A 23408-nucleotide genomic window follows, 5' to 3' on the forward strand; every position below is an offset into this window, starting at 1 on the left:
TTACCCTTCTCAGTTTATGTTTCGTGCCAAAGAGAATGGCTTCAGTTTTCCCTAGGTGTAATGATAGTTTGTTGTCTACTAACCATTTGCTGCAGGACTCCAGTTCCAGTGTTAAAACATTAGCAATATCTTGTGGGTCTTTACCTGACACTAACAGAGCACTGTCATCTGCATACAGTAGGAGTTTGCACTTGACACTGATAGGCATATCATTGACATAACATAAGAATAATAAGGGACCCAGAATACTACCTTGGGGAACTCCACATGTTATCGGCAGGGGTTCTGATTCTGTTTTGTTGATTTTGACTATTTGTCTCCTGTTGCTAAGGTAGGACTTAAACCAGTATACAGAACCTATACCGATAGCTTGAAATTTATTACATAATATATTGTGGTTGACAGTATCGAAGGCCTTTTGCAGGTCTAAGGTTACCATGCCTATGAGGTTCCCCTTTGACATTTCAGTTCTCAGGTAATCCATCAGATTAATAAGGGAGGTGTCGGTTGAGTAGGATCTTCTAAAGCCCGATTGATAGCTATGGAGAATGTTGTTGTCATTAAGGTACTTAACTACTTGAGAATACACCGCCCTCTCTAGAATTTTAGATATTATACTGAGTATACTAACAGGCCTATAGTTGCTTACATCAGACCTACTATTTTTCTTGAAGATAGGAGTAACTCTGGCCTCCTTGAACCCCTCCGGTACTGTATTAGTGGTGATTGATAGATTTATTATGTGAGCAATAGGGATTGACAGTTCAAAAGCACCATCTTTTAGGAACTTAGATGGAATGTTATCAGGGCCTGTGCTCTTAGTTGTGTTTAACCTGCTTAGTTCTTTTTGAATAAAGTCATGAGATACACTTACTAGTTGACAACTGTTTGGGGTTACCCCTTTATTGGTATAGTATGTTTGAAACTTATCAGAGTCTGTGTTATAGGTATTTGATGCAGCTGGTAGTTTATTTACTTTGTGTTGATGCAACAGATGTGTAGTATGAATTAAAGCAATTTGCCACCTTAGATGTTTCGTGGCATACCTCATTATCGATAGTGAGTACTATGTTAGACCTATCTACTGGCTTATGGCTATACCCCAACTGTTTTAGTTGTTGCCAGAGCTTTCTGGGGTTATGCTTATACTCTTCAATTTTTGAGCAGTAGTGCTTTGCCTTTGCTCCTTTTATAAGTCTCTGTACTCTGTTCCTCACCCTTTGGAATTCATTTAGTGCTGCAATATCCTGTCTGTTTGCTTTAAATCTTTTTAGCAGCTGGTCTCTGAATTTCATATTATCTAATATCTCAGTATTCATCCAGGGTTCAGTTCTTCGTTTAATCCTAACCTCTTTAACTGGTGCAATATTATCAAGGATTGTAGTGAACATTGTTTTGAATTTTTCCCAGGCATCGTTTACGTCCGTGCAACTTGTTATCTCAGTCCAGTCACAATTGTGTAGCCTATTTACCAGTGTTTCTTTACTGTAGTTTCTAGTTGACCTCATTTTTATTGTCCTGTGTAGGCCTATCCTATCCCTAGTTATTTTCCTGGTGCAGTAAATGATGAAATGATCACTAAGACCTGTGGTAATGACGCCTGACTGACTAATGTTCTCAGCGCGGTTACAAAGTATGTGGTCAATTAGGGTGGCTGAGAACTGTGTGATCCGGGTTGGAGTATTAATAAGTTGAGTGTAACTATTTAATCCTAGAATTTGCTTATACCTTTTGCATAGCCCGTTATTTTGCTGCTGAAAACAGATATTGAAGTCGCCCAGTATTATTGTCTCGCAATTGTTTTCAACTCCGGACAAGACTCTGGAAAAGTCTTCTAAGAACTGGTCCTGGGTAGGAGGGCGGTAACTAGTTCCTACTAAGATGGGTTTGGTCTTAGGAAGCAGCACTTCAAACCATAGAATCTCCAGTTTATTGTTATTTAAATCAGGTCTTGGGTTGTAAGCTAAGTCATTTCTAATGTAGGCACATACTCCACCACCCTTTCTGTTCCTATCTAAGCGTTTTATATTGTAACCATCTATTTTGACCTCGTCGTCAGTCACCGTATCATCCAACCAAGATTCAGAGATGGTTATAACTGCCGCCCTAATTTTGTTAGCTAGAATCCTAATCTCTGCCAATTTAGGAAGAAGTGATCTTGCATTGACATGAATAAAGTGAAGGCCTGTTTTCATAAAACAATCATAATCATCAATATATGGCAATGGGTCATTTGTATTAAAATTTGGTAAATCAATGTCATCACTGCTAAAGGGTAACTGTGCCAAAGTGCATTTGTTACACACAAAATGAATTCTGGCACCGTTGCTATAATTGTACATACATCCATCATGCACCCACTCCTTACACATTTTACATAAGGTGCCTTTTCTGTTTTTCATGCGTACTTTAGTACAGTGTATGCACCTGTTTGGTAGTGTTTGAGATAATAATGGCTGTATTGTCTCACATTGACTTATGTATGCATTACATGTGGAGTTAAGGTTATCATTCCTAGCTGCTAGACCGTCATTATTGCCGTCATTTATCTGTCTGTTTTGCCTCTGCACAATAGTTTGAGGTCCTGGATTAATTTGGATATCACCACTCAAGAGCGCTACAATAAGAGCTGTGTGCCACTGTTTTTGTTTAGGTATGCGGTGTTGCCATACCTTGCGGCGATAGTGACATTTACTTTTCTGGTAGGATGGCAACTGTTGGGCTTTTACTGTCCAGGGCGCTGTTACTCCATTCACCTTTTCCAACCCCCATGACTGATTTCTTTCTTCATGGAATTGAAGAAGAAATATAAATATAATTATGGCAGCCTGTACCCCCCTAATGCCTGCCATTTTCACTCTTCGCTCTTTTACTCATATACAATAATATTTATTTCTCTTTTCCAGTCCCTAGTACATTTAGTATCTGCTTTAGCAATCACCACTGAATTACTAGTAAAATTTCCTCTTCAAAAACCCTCTTCACTGCTCACTTTTCCCTTAACTTCACAAAACCCTTACAATTAACCCCTTAATACACACTCCCCTTCCCATCTCACTTCACAGTCTGGCTTCCCCAATTAACTTCTAACTCCTTTCCATTCTGGTAGATCAGAAAGGTTTAATCCATGGTTTTATCCTTCCAAATCCCCCTCAGTTCCATTTATCGGGGGTTGTGTGGTGTTGTTGTCTCCTGACCTGTTTTGCTGACTCAGCCATTTTTAAAACACTGAGGGGAGTAACGCCACCTACAACCTGACTTTCCTTGAGTTTATAGATATATTTGGCTTTTTCTGCTATGATTCTCTCACTGTACACTGGTCAGCTGAATATAGGTCAGCTACTAAAACATTAACCTTGACTGTTTAACTATTCACTTCTTTCTCACGTCTGGCACTGAGGGATATCCGACCTATAACCTTGGAGTTTTGTACTGTTGATTTGACGATGTCTCCTGTGTTTCCCTCTCGTTAGCACTGGTACAGGTGATATGATGGTGGTACAGATATGATGCTACTGTCAACAGATGAACGTCAGTAAAGATGAGAGTTTCAGTAAAGATGAGAGTTTGTTGTTTGTACAACCAGTCCTCTCCAAGTGCTCTACCACTCCTCTTCTGATTATCTCCAGTATCATGCATTGAATACATGTCAGTGAAACTGGCCTGTAGTTCAGCGCCTCCTGTCTGCTTTCTTAAATAGGGGTACTAAGTTAAATATTTGTCTTCTAGATCTCTGTTGACTGTCCTGTGTTTATTCACTTGTAGTAGATCATAGCTCTCTCCTGCTGAATCAATGGTGACACCCTTGTTGACTTCTACCGCCTCTTGATGTATGGAAAACTTGTGGAAATTAAAACTGTATCAGGGTATACAACAAATTCTAACCATACAATAGAGCGAAAAAAATAATGTGAAGGGCCTATGAGTGATAATGTCAGAGGATCTCACCTTCAAAGACCACAACAATGTATCTACCTCATCTGCTAGGAAGAATGGTAGGATGGATAATGAGAACCTTCAAAACTAGGGACGCCAAGTCCATGATGATTCTCTTTAAATCGCTTGTTCTTTCTAGGCTGGAATACTGCTGTACACTAACGGCCCCCTTCAAGACAGGCGAAATTGCTGACCTGGAGAGTGTACAAAGAATTTGCACGGCACATATAAGTATGATAAAGCACCTAAATACTGGCAATGGCTGAAATCCCTTGATTTGTATTCCTTGGAACGCAGGCGAGAAAGATACATGATAATATACACTTGGAAAATCCTAGAGGGATTGGTACCAAACTTACACACGAAAATCACTCCCTATTAAAGCAAAAGACTCGACAGGAGAATGAAAATGAAAAGCAGGGGCGCCACGAGTACATTGAGAGACAACACAATGTCAGGGGCCCAAGACTGTTCAATTGCCTCTCAATATACATAAGAGGGATTACCAATAGACTCCTGGTTGTCTTCAAGAAGGCACTGGACAGGCACCTAAAGTCAGTACCTAACCAGCCGGGCTGTGGTTCGTATGTCAGTCTGCGTTCAGCTTGCAGAAACAGCCTGGTTGATCAGACCCTGATCCACCACGAGGCCTGGTCTCAGACCGAGCTGAAGGGGCGTTGACCCCCGAAACCCTCTCCAGGTAAACTCCAGGTATCTAGCGCCATCAAAGCTTTTTTTTACCTCTATTATGTCGTGTGTCAGTTACCCGGTACCTGCTGATGTACTCTTTTTTCTTGGTCCTTCTATCATTGTCCATGTTTCCACTGAGAAATTCTCTTTAAATAAGACGATACAAAGACACAAGGGAGAGGAAGGAAAGACAAGGCAAGCATCAACAGGCAGTGAAGCCCAGACTCGGGAGGACCACGAGATACAACCATTCACAAAATCCCTTCAGCCCATATCACGCCACTGCAACCAAACACAATAACCCAAAACGAACAACAATCTACAACCACAGCTCCCTCCTCAAGCGCAAAAACCACCTTTGCAGCCTCTCATAGTATCCTGCGCTGTTTCTCACTCCCCCAGCCCCCTAAACCCCCAAAACACAGTACTGAAAAAAAAGCTGAAGGTATGGTACACCATCACAGGCAGAATAACACTGTGGAATAGTTTGAGAAGCGATGGAGTGGAGGCAGGATCCATACATAGCTTTAAGAAGAGGTATGATAAAGCTCATGGTGAAGGAAAAGTGATCCAGTAGCGACCAGTGAAGAGGTGGGGCCAGGAGCTGTGAATCGACCCCTGCAACCACAACTAGGTGAGTACAACTAGGTGAGTACTGTGAGGAGTGACATGAACAAATCATGGAGGCATCCCCAGACATTATAGCAATCACGGAAACAAAGCTGATGATAAGACGCGATTTTCCCAGCTGGGTACCAGATCCTGAGGAAAGACAGAGGAAGGAGGAGCTGCTCTGCTCATCAAAAACCAGTGGAGTTTTGAGGAGATAGGAGGTATGGACAGAGGGAAAGTAGGTGACTACATAGTAGGAACACTTCAGACTGGGGGTCCCAAGGTAGTGATTGCAGTGATGTACAACCCACCACAGAAGAGCAAGAGACCAAGACAAGCATATGATGAAAGCAGTAGAGCAATGGTGGACACACTTGCTGAGGTGACCAGACGAGGTCTCATGGGCAGGGCAAAGTTACTACTTATGGGGGATTTCAACCATAAGGAAACTGGAAAAACCAGGAACCACATGGAGGATCAGCTAAGATGCGGAGGCAGCACTGGAAACCCTCATTCACAACCAGAGTGAGAGGAGAGTGAGCCAGCAAGGTTGGCCCTCGTTTTAGCCTTGAGTAGTTCTGATAATGGGGATATTACATAAGAAAGGCCTCTCGGTGCCAGTGATCACGTGGTCTTGCGTCTGGAATACATTGTAGAGTTAACAGTGGAGAGTGAAGCGGCACGAGAAGGACTACACAGGCATGATGTAATTCCTACATGAGGTGCAGTGGGAAGGAGAACTGGAAGGAAAGACAGTAAATACGGGGAGGCAGAGGAGAAGTTCGTAGCTAAGGGCAACATAAACAATGGGAAGACTAGAGTGATACACACAAACAGGAGCTGTGATTCGACCCCTGGAACCACAATTAGGTGAGTACACGCATACACACACTCACACACACACTCACACACACACACTCACACACACACTCATAAAATATTTAATATAATGTCTGGTAATAGAATAAACTGGTGAGGGGATACGTAGTGAGGGGTGAGGGGATACGTAGTGAGGGGTGAGGGGTGAGGGGATACATAGTGAGGGGTGAGGGGTGAGGGGATACGTAGTGAGGGGTGAGGGGATACGTAGTGAGGGGTGAGGGGATACATAGTGAGGGGTGAGGGGACACGTAGTGAGGGGATACATAGTGAGGGGTGAGGGGTGAGGGGATACATAGTGAGGGGTGAGGGGTGAGGGGATACATAGTGAGGGGTGAGGGGACACGTAGTGAGGGGTGAGGGGGATACATAGTGTGGGGTGAGGGGTGAGGGGATACATAGTGAGTGGTGAGGGGACACGTAGTGAGGGGTGAGGGGATACATAGTGAGGGGTGAGGGGACACGTAGTGAGGGGTGAGGGGACACGTAGTGAGGGGTGAGGGAACAGGTAGTGAGGGGTGAGGGAACAGGTAGTGAGGGGTGAGGGGACACGTAGTGAGGGGTGAGGGGACACGTAGTGAGGGGTAAAGGGGATACGCTGTGAGGGGCGAGGGGACACGTAGTGAGGGGTGAGGGGACACTTAGTGAGGGGTGAGGGGACAGGTAGTGAGGGGTGAGGGGACACGTAGTGAGGGGAGAGGGGACACGTAGTGAGGGGTGAGGGGACACGTAGTGAGGGGTGTGGGGACACGTAGTGAGGGGTAAAGGGGATACGCTGTGAGGGGCGAGGGGACACGTAGTGAGGGGTGAGGGGACACGTAGTGAGGGGTGAGGGGACACGTAGTGAGGGGTGAAGAGGACACGTAGTGAGGAGTGAGGGGACACGTAGTGAAGGGTGAGGGGACAGGTAGTGAGAGGTGAGGGGACACGTAGTGAAGGGTGAGGGGACAGGTAGTGATGGGTGAGGGGACACGTAGTGAGGGGTGAGGGGACACGTAGTGAGGGGTGAAGGGGACACGTAGTGAGTGGTGAGGGGACAGGTAGTGAGGGGTGAGGGGACACATAGTGAGGGGTGAGGGGACAGGTAGTGAGGGGTGAAGGGGATACGTAGTGAGGGATGAGGGGAGATCATTCGGGGGGGTGAGTGATCACCTGGGGGCAGGTGGGAGGGGGTCAGGGGAGATCATTTGGGGGTGAGTGATCACCTGGGGGGCAGGTGTGAGGGGGTCAGGTGAGGTCATTTGAGGGGTGAGTAATAACCTGGGGGGAGGTGTGAGGGGGTCAGGGGAGATCATTTGGGGGTGAGTGATCACCTGGGGGGCAGGTGTGAGGGGGTCAGGTGAGGTCATTTGAGGGGTGAGTAATAACCTGGGGGGAGGTGTGAGGGGGTCAGGGGAGATCATTCGGGGGGGGATGAGTGATCACCTGGGGGGAGGTGTGAGGGGGGTGTCTAGGAACACCTGTATAAAGACTCAGTGTATGGTGGACCACCAGCGAGGCTAGACGCGCGTTCCGCCGCCCAGCGCACCATCACTCACGCACACACACCGTAGGTGGAAGTTATATACCATAGGTGGCACTCATATACCGTAGGTGGCACTTATATACCATAGGTGGCACTTATATACCATAGGTGGCACTTATATACCATAGGTGGCACTTATATACCATAGGTGGCACTTATATACCATAGGTGGCACTTATATACCATAGGTGGCACTTATATACCATAGGTGGCACTTATATACCATAGGTGGCACTTATATACCATAGGTGGCACTTATATACCATAGGTGGCACTTATATACCATAGGTGGCACTTATATACCATAGGTGGCACTTATATACCATAGGTGGCACTTATATACCATAGGTGGCACTTATATACCATAGGTGGCACTTATATACCGTAGGTGGCACTTATATACCATAGGTGGCACTTATATACCATAGGTGGCACTTATATACCGTAGGTGGCACTTATATACCATAGGTGGCACTTATATACCATAGGTGGCACTTATATACCATAGGTGGCACTTATATACCGTAGGTGGCAGTTATATACCATAGGTGGCACTTATATACCATAGGTGGCACTTATATACAATAGGTGGCAGTTATATACCATAGGTGGCAGTTATATACCATAGGTGGCACTTATATACCGTAGGTGGCACTTATATACCGTAGGTGGCACTTATATACCATAGGTGGCAGTTATATACCATAGTTGGCACTTATATACCGTAGGTGGCAGTTATATACCATAGGTGGCACTTATATACCATAGGTGGCACTTATATACCGTAGGTGGCAGTTATATACCATAGGTGGCACTTATATACCATAGGTGGCACTTATATACCGTAGGTGGCACTTATATACCATAGGTGGCACTTATATACCGTAGGTGGCAGTTATATACCATAGGTGGCACTTATATACCGTAGGTGGCACTTATATACCATAGGTGGCACTTATATGCCGTAGGTGGCACTTATATACAATAGGTGGCAGTTATATACCATAGGTGGCAGTTATATACCATAGGTGGCACTTATATACCGTAGGTGGCACTTATATACCGTAGGTGGCACTTATATACCATAGGTGGCAGTTATATACCATAGTTGGCACTTATATACCGTAGGTGGCACTTATATACCGTAGGTGGCACTTATATACCATAGGTGGCACTTATATACCATAGGTGGCACTTATATACCATAGGTGGCACTTATATACCATAGGTGGCACTTATATACCATAGGTGGCACTTATATACCATAGGTGGCACTTATATACCATAGGTGGCACTTATATACCATAGGTGGCACTTATATACCGTAGGTGGCACTTATATACCATAGGTGGCACTTATATACCATAGGTGGCACTTATATACCGTAGGTGGCACTTATATACCATAGGTGGCACTTATATACCATAGGTGGCACTTATATACCATAGGTGGCACTTATATACCGTAGGTGGCAGTTATATACCATAGGTGGCACTTATATACCATAGGTGGCACTTATATACAATAGGTGGCAGTTATATACCATAGGTGGCAGTTATATACCATAGGTGGCACTTATATACCGTAGGTGGCACTTATATACCGTAGGTGGCACTTATATACCATAGGTGGCAGTTATATACCATAGTTGGCACTTATATACCGTAGGTGGCAGTTATATACCATAGGTGGCACTTATATACCATAGGTGGCACTTATATACCGTAGGTGGCAGTTATATACCATAGGTGGCACTTATATACCATAGGTGGCACTTATATACCGTAGGTGGCACTTATATACCATAGGTGGCACTTATATACCGTAGGTGGCAGTTATATACCATAGGTGGCACTTATATACCGTAGGTGGCACTTATATACCATAGGTGGCACTTATATGCCGTAGGTGGCACTTATATACCATAGGTGGCACTTATATGCCGTAGGTGGCACTTATATATCGTAGGTGGTACTTATATACCGTAGGTGGCACTTATATACCGTAGGTGGCACTTATATACCATAGGTGGCACTTATATACCATAGGTGGCACTTATATACCGTAGGTGGCACTTATATACCATAGGTGGCACTTATATGCCGTAGGTGGCACTTATCCGATGTTATCCTGACGCCAAATGACTTCGAACAGGCGATAAATGACATGCCCATGCACTCTGCCCCAGGGCCAGACTCATGGAACTCTGTGTTCATCAAGAACTGCAAGAAGCCCCTATCACGAGCCTTTTCCATCCTATGGAGAGGGAGCATGGACACGGGGGTCGTCCCACAGTTACTAAAAACAACAGACATAGCCCCACTCCACAAAGGGGGCAGTAAAGCAACAGCAAAGAACTACAGACCAATAGCACTAACATCCCATATCATAAAAATCTTTGAAAGGGTCCTAAGAAGCAAGATCACCACGCATCTAGAAACCCATCAGTTACACAACCCAGGGCAACATGGGTTTAGAACAGGTCGCTCCTGTCTGTCTCAACTATTGGACCACTACGACAAGGTCCTAAATGCACTAGAAGACAAAAAGAATGCAGATGTAATATATACAGACTTTGCAAAAGCCTTCGACAAGTGTGACCATGGCGTAATAGCGCACAAAATGCGTGCTAAAGGAATAACAGGAAAAGTCGGTCGATGGATCTATAATTTCCTCACTAACAGAACACAGAGAGTAGTCGTCAACAGAGTAAAGTCCGAGGCAGCTACGGTGAAAAGCTCTGTTCCACAAGGCACAGTACTCGCTCCCATCTTGTTCCTCATCCTTATATCCGACATAGACAAGGATGTCTGCCACAGCACCGTGTCTTCCTTTGCAGATGACACCCGAATCTGCATGACAGTGTCTTCCATTGCAGACACTGCAAAGCTCCAGGCAGACATCAACCAAATCTTTCAGTGGGCTGCAGAAAACAATATGAAGTTCAACGATGAGAAATTTCAATTACTCAGATATGGTAAACATGAGGAAATTAAATCTTCATCAGAGTACAAAACAAATTCTGGCCACAAAATAGAGCGAAACACCAACGTCAAAGACCTGGGAGTGATCATGTCGGAGGATCTCACCTTCAAGGACCATAACATTGTATCAATCGCATCTGCTAGAAAAATGACAGGATGGATAATGAGAACCTTCAAAACTAGGGAGGCCAAGCCCATGATGACACTCTTCAGGTCACTTGTTCTATCTAGGCTGGAATATTGCTGCACACTAACAGCACCTTTCAAGGCAGGTGAAATTGCCGACCTAGAAAATGTACAGAGAACTTTCACGGCGCGCATAACGGAGATAAAACACCTCAATTATTGGGAGCGCTTGAGGTTCCTAAACCTGTATTCCCTGGAACGCAGGAGGGAGAGATACATGATTATATACACCTGGAAAATCCTAGAGGGACTAGTACCGAACTTGCACACGAAAATCACCCACTACGAAAGCAAAAGACTTGGCAGACGATGCACCATCCCCCCAATGAAAAGCAGGGGTGTCACTAGCACGTTAAGAGACCATACAATAAGTGTCAGGGGCCCGAGACTGTTCAACTGCCTCCCAGCACACATAAGGGGGATTACCAACAGACCCCTGGCAGTCTTCAAGCTGGCACTGGACAAGCACCTAAAGTCAGTTCCGGATCAGCCGGGCTGTGGCTCGTATGTTGGTTTGCGTGCAGCCAGCAGCAACAGCCTGGTTGATCAGGCTCTGATCCACCAGGAGGCCTGGTCTCAGACCGGGCCGCGGGGGCGTTGACCCCCGGAACTCTCTCCAGGTAAACTCCAGGTATATACCATAGGTGGCACTTATATGCCGTAGGTGGCACTTACAAATCGTAGGTGGTACTTATATACCATAGGTGGCACTTATATACCATAGGTGGCACTTATATACCGTAGGTGGCACTTATATATCGTAGGTGGTACTTATATACCGTAGGTGGCACTTATATATCGTAGGTGGTACTTATATACCGTAGGTGGCACTTATATACCGTAGGTGGCACTTATATAACATAGGTGGCACTTATATACCGTAGGTGGCACTTATATACCGTAGGTGGCACTTATATATCGTAGGTGGTACTTATATACCGTAGGTGGCACTTATATATCGTAGGTGGTACTTATATACCGTAGGTGGCACTTATATATCGTAGGTGGTACTTATATACCGTAGGTGGCACTTATATATCGTATGTGGTACTTATATACCGTAGGTGACAGTTATATACCGTAGGTGGCACTTATATACCGTAGGTGGCACTTATATACCATAGGTGGCACTTATATATCATAGGTGGCACTTATATACCGTAGGTGGCACTTATATATCGTAGGTGGCACTTATATACCGTAGGTGGCACTTATATACCGTAGGTGACAGTTATATACCATAGGTGGCACTTATATACCGTAGGTGACACTTATATACCGTAGGTGACCGTTATATACCAGAGGTGGCACTTATATACCGTAGGTGGCACTTATATACCATAGGTGGCACTTATATGCCGTAGGTGGCACTTATATACCGTAGGTGGCACTTATATACCGTAGGTGGAACTTATACACCGTAGGTGGCACTTATATACCGTAGGTGGCACTTATATACCGTAGGTGGAACTTATATACCGTAGGTGGCACTTATATACCGTAGGTGGCACTTATATACCGTAGGTGGCACTTATATACCGTAGGTGGCACTTATACACCGTAGGTGGTACTTATATACCGTAGGTGCCACTTATTAGGTGCCACATCTTTCAGTGGGCTGCAGAAAACAATATGAAGTTCAACGATGAGAAATTTCAATTACTCAGATATGGTAAACACGAGGAAATTAAATCTTCATCAGAGTACAAAACAAATTCTGGCCACAAAATAGAGCGAAACACCAACGTCAAAGACCTGGGAGTGATCATGTCGGAGGATCTCACCTTCAAGGACCATAACATTGTATCAATCGCATCTGCTAGAAAAATGACAGGATGGATAATGAGAACCTTCAAAACTAGGGAGGCCAAGCCCATGATGACACTCTTCACGTCATTGTTCTATCTAGGCTGGAATATTGCTGCACACTAACAGCACCTTTCAAGGCAGGTGAAATTGTCGACCTAGAGAATGTACAGAGGACTTTCACGGCGCGCATAACGGAGATAAAACACCTCAATTACTGGGAGCGCTTGAGGTTCCTAAATCTGTATTCCCTGGAACGCAGGAGGGAGAGATACATGATTATATACACCTGGAAAATCCTAGAGGGACTAGTACCGAACTTGCACACGAAAATCACTCACTACGAAAGCAAAAGACTTGGCAGACGATGCACCATCCCCCCAATGAAAAGCAGGGGTGTCACTAGCACGTTAAGAGACCATACAATAAGTGTCAGGGGCCCGAGACTGTTCAACTGCCTCCCAGCACACATAAGGGGGATTACCAACAGACCCCTGGCAGTCTTCAAGCTGGCACTGGACAAGCACCTAAAGTCAGTTCCTGATCAGCCTAGCTGTGGCTCGTACGTTGGTTTGCGTGCAGCCAGCAGCAACAGCCTGGTTGATCAGGCTCTGATCCACCAGGAGGCCTGGTCACAGACCGGGCCGCGGGGGCGTTGACCCCCGGAACTCTCTCCAGGTAAACTCCAGGTATACACCGTAGGTAGCACTTATACACCGTAGGTGGTACTTATACACCGTAGGTGGCACTTATACACCGTAGGTGACACTTACACACCGTAGTTGGCACTTATACACCGTAGGTGGTACTTATATACCATAGAATGCACTTATACACCGTAGGTGGCACTTATACACCGTAGGTGGCACTTATGCACCGTAGGTGGCATTTATACACCGTAGGTGACACTTACACACCGTAGGTGACACTTATACTCCGTAGGTGGCAATTATATACCATAGAAGGCACTTATACACCGTAGGTGTCAGTTATACACCGTAGGTGGCACTTATACACCGTAGGTGGCACTTATACACCGTAGGTGACACTTATACACAGTAGGTGGTACTTATACACCGTAGGTGACACTTATACTCCGTAGGTGGCACTTATATACCATAAAAGGCACTTATACACCGTAGGTGACACTTATACACCGTAGGTGGCACTTATACACCGTAGGTGGCACTTATACACCGTAGGTGACACTTATACTCCGTAGGTGGCACTTATACACCGTAGGTGACACTTATATACCGTAGGTGACACTTATACACCGTAGGTGACACTTATACACCGTAGGTGACACTTATACTCCGTAGGTGGCACTTATACACCGTAGGTGGCACTTATACACCGTAGGTGGCACTTATACACCGTAGGTGGCACTTATATACCATAGGAGGCACTTACACACCGTAGGTGGCACTTATACACCGTAGGTGGCACTTATACACCGTAGGTGGCACTTATACACCGTAGGTGGCACTTATACATCGTAGGTGGCATTTATACACCTTAGGTGGCACTTATACACCGTAGGTGGCACTTATATACCATAGGAGGCACTTATACACCGTAGGTGGCACTTATACACCGTAGGTGGCACTTATACACCGTAGGTGGCACTTATACACCGTAGGTGACACTTATATACCGTAGGTGGCACTTATACACCGTGACACTTATACACTATAGGTGGCACTTATACACCGTAGGTGTATAAGTATGGGTGTATGGGTATAATTTAATAATACACTGGACAAATAAATAGCTTGGGGGTGAGTTTTGCAAAGGACCTATCCAAGTTGGCTCGCCGCGCGTCACGTGTTTAACCGTTGTGGGGTCTGATAGTGAGGTGCTGGCCAGACCCCTTATATAGCTTCCTTGGATGCTTCACTTTCATAGTTCCTTGATAATGTGAGTAGTCACGAAAGCGCTTGGAATTTCTCTATTTTTCAGAGTGGTTGTTTTGCATATTTTGAAATCACCTGTTTACGGTGATCTGATTGTATATATATATATATATATATATATATATATATATATATATATATATATATATATATATATATATATATATATATATATATATATATATATATATATATATATATATATATATATATACATATATATATATATATATATATATATATATATATATATATATATATATATATATATATATATATATATGTATATATATATATATACATATATATATATATATATATATATATATATATATATATATATATATATATATATATATATATATATATATATATATATATATATATATATATTTTTGTCCAGGTAGTCGGGAATTATACGCAGGAAGGAATACATATAAATGACCTCATAGTGGACAGGAGCCATAGTAGGGAAACAAGTGTAGTCAAAGATAAGATAAAACCAATATTGCAAACTAGAAATACCGCAGGAAATAGCAAACAAGAGGACTCCAATAGCAATAGTGAGGATAAATTACCAAAAACAACTGGTGGGAGCTCCATTGTTGGTGCTAGGGAGGATAGAAGTAAGACAGGGAAACATGCACCAACAGGGAATACAGTCACAGAAACCCAAGGCAAGCGGAAACCAAGCCTGTGCACATACTATGCACTTGGTATCTGCTGGCATGGGAAATCTGGAAAAACAGATGGGACGTGCAACTATGACCACCCTAGAAAATGCCATGCCCATATGACAACAGGAAAATGCAAACTCCCTTCCTGTAAGCTTTTTCACCCTGAACTGTGTACCTCTTCAGTACAGGAAAGACTGTGCTATAACTTAAATTGCCAGGCATACCATCTAAAGGGGACAAAAAGATACAAAACATCCAGGCCATGGGAAAACCTGGGTAGCCACAGCCACTCAAGAGGGAGAGGTTTTTTAGTGCCAGGAAGGAAAAAAAACTGGCAGGAAATGGCAGAAATCGTACACCAAATCCAGTCATTCCTGGAGTGGAACCACAGTCGATGGCCTCCACTCCAAACCAACAGATACAGATACTAATGCCGGAAAAAAAATCCCCCCCCAGTACCAACAATACCACCAGTCCGATAACATTCTTCTTTGCAAATATACAGGGTCTAAAGCCAGCAACAAACAACAAAATACCTTTCATCCGTGGACTGCTTGCAGAGGCAAAGGCAATGTTCGCGGCTTTTACTGAGACCCACATAAAGGATCACTTGGACAACGAAATATGGATCCCAGGTTACAACCTATACAGATGTGACAGAGTGAACAGGCAAAAGGGGGGGGGGTTGGCCTGTACATTGCAGAGTCACTTGTTTGCACAGAACTGCTTAATGCCTCAAATGACGTAGTGGAAGTTTTAGCAGTAAAGGTCGAGAACCAAAACCTAGTCATTGTGGTAGTCTACAAGCCTCCGGATGCAACATCCCAGCAATTCCAGGAACAGCTGTTAAAAATTGACCACTGTCTGGAAAATCTTCAAGCTCCTGCACCCAACATCTTGCTCCTGGGGGATTTCAACTTAAGGCACCTAAAATGGAGGAATATAGCAAATAATATTGTTGCAGTAATAACACCAGGAGGCAGCTCTGATGAAAACTCACACTCACACGAGCTTTTAAATCTCTGCACAAAATTCAATTTAAACCAGCAAATAATAGAGCCTACTAGACTGGAGAATACACTAGACCTCATATTCACTAACAATGATGATCTGATAAGAAATGTCACCATATCAAAAACAATATACTCAGATCACAACATAATTGAGGTTCAGACATGTATGCGTGGAGCCCCAGACCGACAAAATGAGACTAGTCACGGGGGAGCATTCACCAAATTCAACTTCAATAACAAAAACATAAAGTGGGACCAAGTAAACCAAGTCCTAACCGATATAAGCTGGGAAGATATACTAAGCAACACAGACCCAAACTTATGCCTAGAACAGATTAACTCGGTGGCACTCGATGTATGCACAAGGCTTATTCCTCTAAGAAAAAGGAGGAGTAGATGTAAAATAGAAAGAGACAGGCGCTCCCTTTACAAGCGACGGAAAAGAATAACAGAGCGGCTAAAAGAGGTCAATATATCTGAAATGCGCAGGGAGACACTGGTCAGAGAAATAGCAAGCATCGAACTTAAGCTAAAAGAATCCTTTAGGAGTCAGGAATCGCGGGAAGAACTAAAAGCTATAAATGAAATCGAAAGAAACCCAAAGTATTTCTTCTCCTATGCCAAATCAAAATCGAGAACAACGCCCAGTATTGGGCCCCTACTTAAACAAGATGGGTCTTACACAGATGACAGCAAGGAAATGAGTGAGCTACTCAAGTCCCAATATGACTCAGTTTTTAGCAAGCCGCTAACCAGACTGAGAGTCGAAGATCAAAATGAATTTTTTATGAGAGAGCCACAAAATTTGATTAACACAAGCCTATCCGATGTTATCCTGACGCCAAATGACTTCGAACAGGCGATAAATGACATGCCCATGCACTCTGCCCCAGGGCCAGACTCATGGAACTCTGTGTTCATCAAGAACTGCAAGAAGCCCCTATCACGAGCCTTTTCCATCCTATGGAGAGGGAGCATGGACACGGGGGTCGTCCCTCAGTTACTAAAAACAACAGACATAGCCCAACTCCACAAAGGGGGCAGTAAAGCAACAGCAAAGAACTACAGACCAATAGCACTAACATCCCATATCATAAAAAGCTTTGAAAGGGTCCTAAGAAGCAAGATCACCACCCATCTAGAAACCCATCAGTTACACAACCCAGGGCAACATGGGTTTAGAACAGGTCGCTCCTGTCTGTCTCAACTACTGGATCACTACGACAAGGTCCTAAATGCACTAGAAGACAAAAAGAATGCAGATGTAATATATACAGACTTTGCAAAAGCCTTCGACAAGTGTGACCATGGCGTAATAGCGCACAAAATGCGCGCTAAAGGAATAACAGGAAAAGTCGGTCGATGGATCTATAATTTCCTCACTAACAGAACACAGAGAGTAGTCGTCAACAGAGTAAAGTCCGAGGCAGCTACGGTGAAAAGCTCTGTTCCACAAGGCACAGTACTAGCTCCCATCTTGTTCCTCATCCTCATATCCGACATAGACAAGGATGTCAGCCACAGCACCGTGTCTTCCTTTGCAGATGACACCCGAATCTGCATGACAGTGTCTTCCATTGCAGACACTGCAAGGCTCCAGGCGGACATCAACCAAATCTTTCAGTGGGCTGCAGAAAACAATATGAAGTTCAACGATGAGAAATTTCAATTACTCAGATATGGTAAACATGAGGAAATTAAATCTTCATCAGAGTACAAAACAAATTCTGGCCACAAAATAGAGCGAAACACCAACGTCAAAGACCTGGGAGTGATTATGTCGGAGGATCTCACCTTCAAGGACCATAACATTGTATCAATCGCATCTGCTAGAAAAATGACAGGATGGATAATGAGAACCTTCAAAACTAGGGAGGCCAAGCCCATGATGACACTCTTCAGGTCACTTGTTCTATCTAGGCTGGAATATTGCTGCACTCTAACAGCACCTTTCAAGGCAGGTGAAATTGCCGACCTAGAAAATGTACAGAGAACCTTCACGGCGCGCATAACGGAGATAAAACACCTAAATTACTGGGAGCGCTTGAGGTTTCTAAACCTGTATTCCCTGGAACGCAGGAGGGAGAGATACATGATTATATACACCTGGAAAATCCTAGAGGGACTAGTACCGAACTTGCACACGAAAATCACTCACTACGAAAGCAAAAGACTTGGCAGACGATGCACCATCCCCCCAATGAAAAGCAGGGGTGTCACTAGCACGTTAAGAGACCATACAATAAGTGTCAGGGGCCCGAGACTGTTCAACTGCCTCCCAGCACACATAAGGGGGATTACCAACAGACCCCTGGCAGTCTTCAAGCTGGCACTGGACAAGCACCTAAAGTCAGTTCCTGATCAGCCGGGCTGTGGCTCGTACGTTGGTTTGCGTGCAGCCAGCAGCAACAGCCTGGTTGATCAGGCGCTGATCCACCAGGAGGCCTGGTCACAGACCTGGACGCGGGGGCGTTGACCCCCGAAACTCTCTCCAGGTAAACTCCAGGTATATATATATATATATATATATATATATATATATATATATATATATATATATATATATATATATATATATATATATAAGGAGTGAAATCTTAGCTCAAGTACTTTTACACTTCTCAGTGCGTCATCAGGAGCTGTGTAATGTTGCAACGGAGCAACCAAAGCAGGGAGAAAGGTCTCAGAGTAGCGTAGGTGTCACCGTCCACGGTTACCCTCAGACTGGGTTAGTGGTCGGTGCCAACCTCACCCTACCATCATCCCCCTACTCCCCATATGGGGTAGGAGGGTTTTTTTTTTTTTTTTTTTTTTTTTTTTTTTACACAGGGTTTGACAAGGTTAAGGATCCCTAGCTTTATTGACAGCTATTTACAGGTTAAGGATTCCTAACTTTATTGGCAAGCTAAGAGCTGTTACCTACATCAGCTCATTTGAAAGCATTTTTGTTATGAGACATACAAGTAGGGAACAGGATGAAGTTGGAGCCATCTGTGGGCCAGCATTTTCATTTGATCAACTGACGTTATCTCGTTGACATCATTATGCTGTACGAATGTGTTCCATACTCGAGTCATCCTGGGTATGTATGATCTCAGATGGAGTGATGTTCTGGAGAAGGGTACAGCCAGAGTGAAGTTGCTGCTTTCTGCACGTCTTGTGGCATAAAAGCTTGTTTCACGCTGTCCTCGAAGTGGATCCAAGTGTGGTATTTTGACAATATTGGCCTTGTACATAACAGTAAGGCCACCCACATCCCTCCTATGTTGAAGGCTCTGCTGAAATGACAGATCTATCCAGGATGGGTCCAGGCGAGAGATGAGACGTCTTGCTCTGTTCTCTACTCTGTCAAGCAGTCGCAGATGAGAGGGGGGGCAGGCAAACCAAGAAAGTGGAGCATACTCAAGGTGTGAGCGTACTTGTGCCTCGTACAGGATCTTGCAACCCCTACTGTCAAGCAGATGCGAGATACGGCGAAGTGCTGTAAGCTTCCTGGCTGCCTTGTTTGCAAGATTTACAACATGGTTCTTCATGGTTAGTTTGGAGTCAAATTTCACCCCAAGGATATCAACTTCTTCTCCAGGTGCCAACATCGTCCCATTCATCCTTACTACTGCGCCAGCATTACCATCATGGTGCCTAGAGACGAACATCATTTGCGTTTTTTCAGGTGCAAATGTTACTTGCCATCTATTTCCCCAAGCTGATATAGCTCTCAGCTGGTGATTGATGTAGCTTAGAGCAGCTGGCATTTCTTCTCTTGGATAAGTGAATGTCAGTGTACAGTCGTCTGCATATGCATGTGATTCTGGGATGAGATGAAGAAGGTCGTTGAAGTAGACATTCCATAACAGTGGACCCAGCACACTTCCTTGTGGAACGCTTGCCCCAATAGGATGCCTTGCTGATTCCGTTCCATTGAGGACTACACTTAGAGATCTACCATGAAGGTAATCACTGAGGAGACATAGCGTAGAGCCTGCAATTCCCAGTGCTTGAAGTTTTGCTAAGAGGCCCTGGTGCCACACCCGGTCGAAAGCGCCAGCAATGTCCAGTGCTACCACACAGCTGACTTTGGATTCATCCAGTGACTGGTGCCACTTAGTGGAGAGGTTTAACAACAGATCAGCAGCAGAGTAACCTTTCCTGAAGCCATATTGACGATCACAAAGTAGTGAGTGGTAGTCAAAAAAATCTGTCATTTGTCTTGAGATTATTGTCTCAAGGATCTTACCAGTGATTGACAGGAGTGACACTGGTCTGTAGTTGCTGATTTCTGCTCTGCTCTTCTTTTTGTGAACAGGGACTACATTTGCCTCTTTCCATGGAGAGGGCCATTTACACTGTACTAGGCAGTGCTGAAAGATGCGAGTTAGAGGTGCTGCTAGCTGGTCTGCACATCTTCTCAACAATCTTGGGCTCAACTTGTCTGGGCCCACAGCCTTTTCTTGGTCAAGTGATTTAAGAAGGAAATGCACCTCCTCCTGCCTTATTGTCACCACTGACAGTTTTGACACAGTTCTTGCAGCTAGCCAAGGAGGGTCCCTTGCTGGATCAGGAACTTGCATTTTGGTAGCAAAGTGTTCAGCAAAGAGGTCCGCCTTCTCTTGACTACTAGTAGAGGTGGTCCCATCCTGTCGATTTAGAGGTGGAATAAGTTCATCAGGCAGATAACCTTGTCTGTCCTTGACCAGGGACCACCAGGTTTTGGAGCCTACCCTACCTGATGCTAACTTTCTTTTAGTGTCCACCTCCCATTTAGTAATGGCCCACTTTTGAACATCACCCATATGCCTACAGGCTTGCATGTGCAAGTTCCTGTTATAGGTGGTAGGATGTCTCTTATACCTTCGCCATGCTTTGTACTTAGCAGTAGCAGCCTCTCTACAACGAAAGCCAAACCAAGGCTGATCTGTAGGCTTTGTCACATATTGCCGGTGAGGAATGTGTTCTTGTTGCAGATTAAGGATGTGTCCAGTGAAGGCTTTCACTTGGTTGTCAACATCCCCCTGGAGAAGAGCATTCCAGTCGGTGGTGGCGAGCTCAGAGCAAAGGGCTGGCCAATTACCTCTTTCCCATAGCCAGGTTGTGCGTGTGGACTCCTCACCTCGTTCTGTTGGGATCTTAAGTGTGGTAAAAACAGCCTTGTGGTCAGACGATCCAACGTAGCCGAGGGGTTGACAAGTGACTATGCCTTCTGCCAGATCACTCACTACTGGGTCAAGGGAGGAGCCAGAGATATGAGTAGGGAAATCAACAAAGTTTCTCATGTCAAACACTGCAAGAAGGTCATCAAAGTCCCTCTGTATAAGGTGCTGGTTGAGGTCACCAACAATTATAATATGTTGACAGTTGTGTTGTAGCAGAAGGGAGTCAATATTTTCCATTAGGAAGTTGATAGGGTCTGCATGTTGCCACTGAGGTCTGTACATTGCACATGCTAGTACAGAGGTACTAGTGTTTATACAGAGCTTGAAGAACATCATTTCAAGATGTGTAGGGGTGGCAACATCTATGTGCTGGGCATGAACACTTTTAGAGAAGCACACAGCAACACCACCTCCTTGCCCTTGCCTGTCTCTTCTCATCCATGAGGTGTAGCCAGCAATTCTTGCAAAATTTTCTGGAGTCCTGTCATCCAAAAATGTTTCAACAACAGCTATCATGTCGGGACGTCGAGTGTTCACAAAGCTATGTGTGAGCTCTCCAACATTAGTAATGAAACCTCTAATGTTGGCCGACAGGATGCTGATAGACTGGCTCCTCATGATGAAGTGGTCAGCTTGAGGTGGTGGGTGTGTAGGGAATGTAAGGTGCCTGCCCTTGAGAGAGGTAGGGTACTGAGGCAGCTGCAGGGATGTAGGTCTGTGGTCTTGTATAAGGCCCAATCCCACCTGATGGGCTGGGATAGGAGTAGCTAAGTGGGTGACGTGTGAGAGTGTTTACCAATTCAGAGATCCTGCTGGTTTGTTCTGAGAACAGGTCTCTAAACAGGTGGCCCTGTCTGTCAAGTTCCTTTTTCTTCCGACACTGGTCCTCCTTATGTCCTTTCTTGTAGCAGTAGTTACACCTGGTATCTCGCAGGCAGTTGTTGGCAGAGTGCCCCTTCCGGTGACAGCGAGAGCACAGCCTAGGTGCCTGGGAGGGTGGACTAGGATTTGTTGTACCTCCTGTGTTTCGCAGATTTGTCCTCGGATTCTGCCGCTGGAACTGTGTTAGTGGAGGGTGAGACGGCTGTAGATGTCTTCCTCCACCACGTCCTCCTCCACGTCCTCTACCCCGCCCTCTACCAGTTCTGACAGATGTGTCCCTGCTGTTCGTACTTCGGCGTAGCAGGTGATCAGGTGCAGTGATAGTTCCCTGATCACTAACTGCACCGTTCTCTGGTGGAGAAACTCCTGGCTCAGAGCTTGCTGTCGAAGCACTACTACCAGATTCTAGAATAGTATCGGCAGGTGTGCTGACAGGTGTAGGATCAGGGATGGTATGTGCACTGTCAAGTAGACTGGCAGTGGCTGAAGCAGAGATGTCAGGTGTAGGAGAATTAACAGATCCAAGGCTTCCCACGTTGCTGGGAAGAGGATTTGTTCCCTCTGTGGTGGTCAGAGGAATTGTGTTAGAATTCCCAAAGGTAGTGTTTTGAACTCTGTCAGTCTGTGGGACCTTAGCGATGACAGAATTCCACCAGATGTTTACCCCTGAGTTAAGCTCAGTGTGGGACTTCCAGTCTTTGTCAATAGTGTCACCATCAGCTGAGCAACTTGCGTCACTTGATGTAGGCTTGCACTGGCCTTCTACAATAGCTTGTAGGTTATCTAATGATTTGAGGAGCTCATGAAGTGCTTCCCTGTGATGGATTATCTTAGCTGCAACTTTACAACACAGCCCAAGAGGGCAGTCTTGATCTTTGGACAGGAGTCCCTGAGGTAGGACTTCTGAACCTTCCTCCTGTAGCTCCAGGCTTGTATCCACATATACCACAGGATTATGGATATCCTTAAGTTTTCTGAAATTTTCAACCTGGCTGCAACAAAATTCTTCTTCTGGAGTGCAATCTGTGTGGCAGTAGTTGGAACAAGTAGGCTCTTTACATCCAAGAAGATCTTTGTCCCTTGTGGTATACCCACAAACACTGCAGTATCTACTGGGACAATAGCCAGATAGCGTAGATAATCTTGCTATTT

The 23408-nt window shown here is 44.8% G+C and overlaps 1 protein-coding gene across 2 annotated transcripts in view; it reads left to right on the forward strand.

The window, feature by feature from the left end:
• Positions 1–7591: 7591 nt before the first annotated feature.
• Positions 7592–23408, forward strand: part of LOC128695676 (uncharacterized) — a gene marked incomplete at its 3' end in the record, with an annotated part of 181007 nt that continues 165190 nt past the window's right edge. Inside the window, 1 exon segment of one of the 2 annotated variants that reach the window (XM_070084813.1) lies at positions 7592–7666. 2 annotated transcript variants of the gene reach the window in all.

Source organism: Cherax quadricarinatus, chromosome 14 (genome assembly GCF_038502225.1).
Source record: "Cherax quadricarinatus isolate ZL_2023a chromosome 14, ASM3850222v1, whole genome shotgun sequence".
NCBI lineage: Eukaryota > Metazoa > Arthropoda > Malacostraca > Decapoda > Parastacidae > Cherax > Cherax quadricarinatus.